Source organism: Buceros rhinoceros, unplaced genomic scaffold (genome assembly GCF_000710305.1).
Source record: "Buceros rhinoceros silvestris isolate BGI_N320 unplaced genomic scaffold, ASM71030v1 scaffold23835, whole genome shotgun sequence".
Taxonomy (NCBI): Eukaryota; Metazoa; Chordata; class Aves; order Bucerotiformes; family Bucerotidae; genus Buceros; species Buceros rhinoceros.
The window spans coordinates 1,131-6,813 of record NW_010412614.1 but is presented as its reverse complement, the minus strand read 5'-3'; the positions used below and the strand labels follow the sequence as shown (position 1 = coordinate 6,813).

At 46.9% G+C, this 5,683-nt stretch overlaps 1 long non-coding RNA gene across 1 annotated transcript in view; it reads left to right on the top strand.

Moving 5' to 3' along the window:
• LOC104493740 overlaps positions 1-3,936 on the top strand; it is a 24,371-nt gene extending 20,435 nt beyond the window's left edge. The window contains exons 4-5 of the long non-coding RNA XR_727796.1: positions 2,179-2,232; positions 3,882-3,936. This is a non-coding gene — a long non-coding RNA (uncharacterized LOC104493740). The remainder of the gene's footprint in view (positions 1-2,178; positions 2,233-3,881) is intronic.
• The last annotated feature ends 1,747 nt before the right edge of the window (positions 3,937-5,683 follow it).

Sequence of the window (5,683 nt, the reverse complement as noted above, 5' to 3'; positions counted from 1 at the left end):
GGGCTGGGGTTGTGGGGGTGGGGCAGGAGGGGTATTTTTGCCATAACTGGATGTAGCTCCGAGGATGCCCTAACAGAGTCCGGGGTTGTGAGGAGAGTTAGCTGTTAAGCAAGGTGTGTTCTCGAAAGCCGTTACAGGAGCTGCGTTTGCATCTCTCATCTGAAGGCTTTTGGCATCAGGCAGCAGTATGGTTTGCTCAGTCAGCTTTCTTGTTGCAGTACTAGAAAAAATTGAATTTTCCTTTTAGTGAATGCTGTGGCTCCAAGATATCTCTTTAGTTTGGCACATCGATGTTTAAAATACTGTCAGAGGGGTTGCAAAGCTGAGGTGTTTAAATTGCACAGCTCTAGGCTTCTCCCAGGTAGGGAAAATACAGAAGATAACAATTTCTTCCTTTACAAGAGCAGGTAACATGCTCAGTCAGTTGGGGTGGGAGAGTGAGAAGCTTGTGGGCAAGGTGCTGTGGCTTAGTGATGGACAAGGCTTAGGCTAATTTGAGAAGAGTTGGGCAGTTAATCCACAGTTTCAGCCCTCACATTCAGGCATCTGTTCTCTCTGGCCCTGATGCCATCCTGCTGATTAATCTTAGGGATGTGTGATCCTGCTTGTGGCTGAGTTCTCCACCTCTGTGATGGTCTCAGCAGTGTTGAACACAGAACTGTGATGCAAAGCACAGACTTTGCTAATGTGATTAGGGGAAAATGTTAGAGGCTTGTATTCCTTTACATGCCTCAAAGTCATCGCAGGGAGTACATGGCAAGATTTAGGGAGAGCGATGGGTGTCTGCCTGCTGCAGTAAATTAATTTTGCCGAGTAGAAAAGAATACCCTGTGATTCTGAGAATGGCTCTAATCTGTTCCAAGCAATTGTAGCACCCACTGACTGCTCAGAATCTCAGAGAGTGAGAGAACTGCCCTGATAACAGCTGCGTGCAAAGTAAGATTATCTGCATGATTTCATACACCGGCTGGGAACCAGGCAGCTTCATTCACAGTTTGTAGCGATGCATCTGCCTTGAACCAGCAGTGCTCCCTACAGTCCACAGCCAAACAGGCTCCCTCCCCGCACCGTGCAGCTTGTGGTGGACGGTGGGGGAGGACAGGGGGAGATTTACACTCTGTGCAAGGTGGGAAGTACCTGTCAAATAACCAGACTTTGTGCTGCTAATGAGAAATGCCACTTTATAAATACTGTTAGTCCTTTGTTAGGGTCTCACCTTCCCTCCGAGCGCTGCTCTTGACAGCCCTTAATTATCCCTGACAACTGTCCTGTGCTGGTGGTTGGGTTTGAATCCCTTGCTGCTGATGGCACACAGGGGCTGCCACTCCTCTGTGATCCCAGGGGTGTTAAGTAGCCAGTGACTGGTACTGGGGTAGCTGTGTCCTAGCTGTCCCAGAAGAGATGTTACACAGACCTCAGACCTTACCTCTCCCCTGCCAAAAGAACCTGGCACGCTTCAAATCACATCTGCTCTCTCTCACCCTGTTAGACACACACATTACCTTTCCAAATTTTAAGAATTTGAACTGGGATTTTCAAAGGAATCTACTGGAATTAGATGTTCAAATGCTGCTGCGTTTCCAGCCTGTGTTCATCGCAAGATCACAGTCTCAAACTGTAATTTCTCTCGTCACGGTGGTTAAAAAGGAAAATGAAGACTACTGCCAGATAAAATCCGTATCTGTCTTCTGCCAGCCTGAAAGCCTCACAATAGCTCTGCCTGGTGGTGCCTAATGTAACTTACTCTACAGTTTCACCTGTTCCCCACAGTTAAAAAAGCAACAGCATCTAGCGAGATGTTAAGAAGGATGCTGTAGCCACAGGAATAGGCTTGGTAATTATTTTTGTGATAGTAGTAGTTGACAAGGAATAAATCACAGCTGTCTAGACCTTTAAACATCCCAAGTCCCGATATTGCCTTTTTCCAGAGATCCTGTCTTTAGTCAATTTAATACTGTCAAATGCTATTTAAACCTCAATGCTTTAGCAGCAGCAACTGCTCACCAAAACCACCTCCAGCAGAACAGCTATATCTGGGGACTTCAGTACATTTGAGGTGTCGGGGCAACACTGAGTTAAATGGAAATGTTTTTGTAATTTGGAGGCTCTGTGGAAGCAGAGCCACATCTATGGGCTGGCTCCTTGTATTACGTCATTAATTCAAGTTTTTGATTTCAGGGTCAGAAAGGTGATCCTGGGCTGTCGCCTGGAAAAGCTCGCAAAGGACAGAAGGTGAGATGCTGCCCAGAGTGCACAGGCATCATGACCACGGTGGGCTGTAACATGGCGGGATATACGTGGAGGGAATTTGTACTGCAGTGCAAGCATCGCAGCTACTCGAGTAGATTTAGAACTGAAAATCAAGGTTTAGACCCCGGATTCTGGGCTACAGAGAGTTAGCTAAGGTATAGACCACAGCGCACTGAAGCGCCCACTGCCACGGCTTTATATTGTCCAAGTGTTTATCCGTTTTATGCACAATCTGCAGCCCAAACTTAAGTTTCTGCTGCTGCAGGCACATGGCTGCTTAAACTAGTGCGTATGGGGGACAGCCAATTCTGCTAATTCTTTCCAATAAAGTACACCTCCCATTTTTGCTCTTTCACAGCTTAACGATGTTTACTGAGGCCTCACCTAAGTATAAAATGAATAGTAGAGCAATCAGAGCTCTTCAACATCTACCTCAATTAGTCCTTTCAGTGGTGCCTGCACAGTACTTCATAATTCATGCCCAGGGCAAGAATCTTGGTTCTCTTCCTTTCATCCTAAGCCTTGCTATAAATGCACAGCTAATAGAAAGCGTCAGCCATGAAGATTTTAGGCCCTTCATTTGAAACCAGAGGTCTCCACGAAGCACAGCACGCAGGCAAATGCAAGGTGGAGGGTGATGCTAGAAAACATGGAGAAGACTAAGCCTGAAAAGATACTTTTAACTTAACAGCACGAGATGCCTTTTGAAATTCCTGGTGCACTGCATCGGAATGGCATCAGACGGAAATCATTCCCCCACGGAGTCTGGAACCGTTTTCTTGCCGGCATGCTCAGTGTAGGAAAGGGCGAGATCCAGATCGCTTTTAGCTCCTGTTAACAAGGCTTTATCCCTGTTCGCAGTAATAGAAACAGGGAGTTTCCAGCAGGAGTTTGGAGTGATGCCTAATTTTCAAGCTCGATGCTCCAAACACGTTTTCAGTAAGCAGGCACAGCACAGCGTTAGAGACTAAAGGGTTTTCTGATCCCAGTCACAGGAGGCCAAAACGGCCTCGTACAAAGGGCTGGATGTTAGGGAGGTCTCGCAGCAGCGTGATTCTCCGTTCCTGTGATGACAGGGATATGCCAGCTGGGATGTGATACAATCCCTTTCCAAAAGCACAGGCCACTGAAACTGCCACCCGCAGCCTGCAAAGGCTCGGTCCGTGTCATATGGGCAGGTTAATTAATTGTACCATCGGCATCATCCGAACCAGAGCTGTGTGCTGAGCCGGTGCAGTAGCAGAGCGTGAGCACAGTCGCAGCATTTGGCAGAAGGTGCCTATTGTCCTTATTGCATTTAAAAGCTAAATTTTTCTTGCCTTGGCGATATAAATGCCTATCAAAAGGCAAACGAACATGTGACGGAATGAGATCATTGTGAAAAACAAAAACATCCATTCTGCTGGTGAAAAGCAGCTGCCATTAATTAACTGGGTTTATTATTTATATGAGCCAGTTAATGGCAATGTTTAAATCCATACTTCTTATCCAGTCGCTTTTTGAGAAGTTGCAATTAGAATCAGAAATATTAATAGTTGGGTGCTACTGTCAGCAAAATAATTTCGGTAGCAGTACACCAGGCATCGGGAAAACGTTGCTGAAATCTAATTCAGCTTGCTTGCTTCCTACAGGGAGATGTGGGCTTACCTGGTTTGACTGGGTTCCCTGGACCACCTGGTAGGAAGGTAAGAGTGTTCTTCTCTGTGGAATTAGATCAGTATTTTTGTTTTCAAATTTTCTCTTCTAACTCTGCCTGAAAGGTTTAAGTCCTAGTGCCCAGCAAAGGAAGTCCTGTGATGTCTCGCAGGTGTATAAACTGGGATGTAGGCTGAAGCAACTGCCTACCATTGTGCCAGCGAGACGATGTAAGAGCATGAAATGAAATTCTGGATCCCGGTTTCTGATCCTTCCAGGTCCAGGCTGTGTTGGCAGGTCGGTTTGTTTTCTTGGAAGCCAGGCCTGTTGCAGGGAGCTGTTTGGTGGCTGGGCTCAGCAGACATGACTCCTCTTCCCAGCAAGCCACTGTTGACACAACTAAGGTGAACAGTTAAACTAAGCATCTTGTTTCAATCACTTCATCAGTCAACAGGCTGTTGAAGATATACTGTTCCTCGGGCCAATTAACTGCACACAAACACCTCCTCGGGTATGCTTTGAGACTCTGGAGAGAGAAAGAAGGTGTGGTGTGGAGGAGGCTGAAATAAACCTCCCTCTCCATGGTTGGTTGTTGTGTGCTTTATGTTGGAATAAATTGCCAAGAGGAGGAGCTGGGTTCCTTTTTGTGCTCCCAAGGCTGGTCATGCTTGTGGTGCTCTGTGGAACTAGGAGCAATAGAGGGATTAATTACTGCTCTTTTGCTGCCACAAACAAGTTTTAACAAATAAGGTGCAAAGAATACCATTTTCCTGGTATAACAGTTCATAAAACAAAACCTTGTGGTAACGATCAGCAAAATGCAACGTCAGGAGTGCGAGGACTCATAGTGGAAAAAGTGGAGAAGGAATAGGAGATTGAACAAACATTCCCGAGTGCAGCACGTGGCCCTCACATCTGATCTCTGCTCCCCCAGGACAAGGCAAAGGCAGGGGTAAGCTTCTGTTTCTTCAAGTAATGAACAAGCTGGATGCTGAAATTTTTCCTTTGGTGCAGCTTAAAAAAAAAACACCTCCCAGTAGCACTAGTCTGGCAGTGCTTTTGGTGTAACCTGGCTTTTATTAGTATCCTGCCTTAAGAAGAAAAAAATTACAGCAGCTGGAGAAACGTTTGGAAAAAAAGTCTTTTTTTATGTGGATTCCCTGCTGGCATTCTCCCAGTGAAAATATGCTGAAGGTGGGCAACACATCTTGGCTACCAGAAAACACAATGTCTTGGAAATGGACATCCCTCCTGCTCACTCCGTGGAGGGGCTGCGAAAAGAGCCCGAGGGGCTTTGCTCTGAAAATGCCATGTAGAAACTTTCAAATAGGCAAAATATTTCCCTGGGGAAACAAAATACTTTTCCCACTAAATGAAACAACTGGCTCAGCAGCATGAGCTGGAGCCACAACCATAGTGCGGCTCACACCGCAGTGCCTGCCTTGGGAGTGCAGAGCTTTGCTCTTTGTGGGATGGGATTCTGGTCTCAGAGAACTCCTGAAGTCATTTTTCCTGCACCCATCTATGAGTAAATGAAACTGCCTCTCGAGCAGCAGATGTGATTCTCATCCTCTCCAGCAGAGCAAATGTTCCTTTTGCTGACCAGCAGGTCTCGGGCACAGCGGCAGGACTTGGCCGTCTCCTCTGCCCTTCCCTCTGGTGCCTACCAGGCATCTGTGGACTTTGGCTTTGGGGTGGGGGCTGCAGATTGCAGCTGCCCTGCAGCTAGATCTCAGCAGAGCCGAGCCTGGGGGAGCTGAGCAGTTGCTCCCAGCCCGTGGAGGAGAAACGGTTGCAG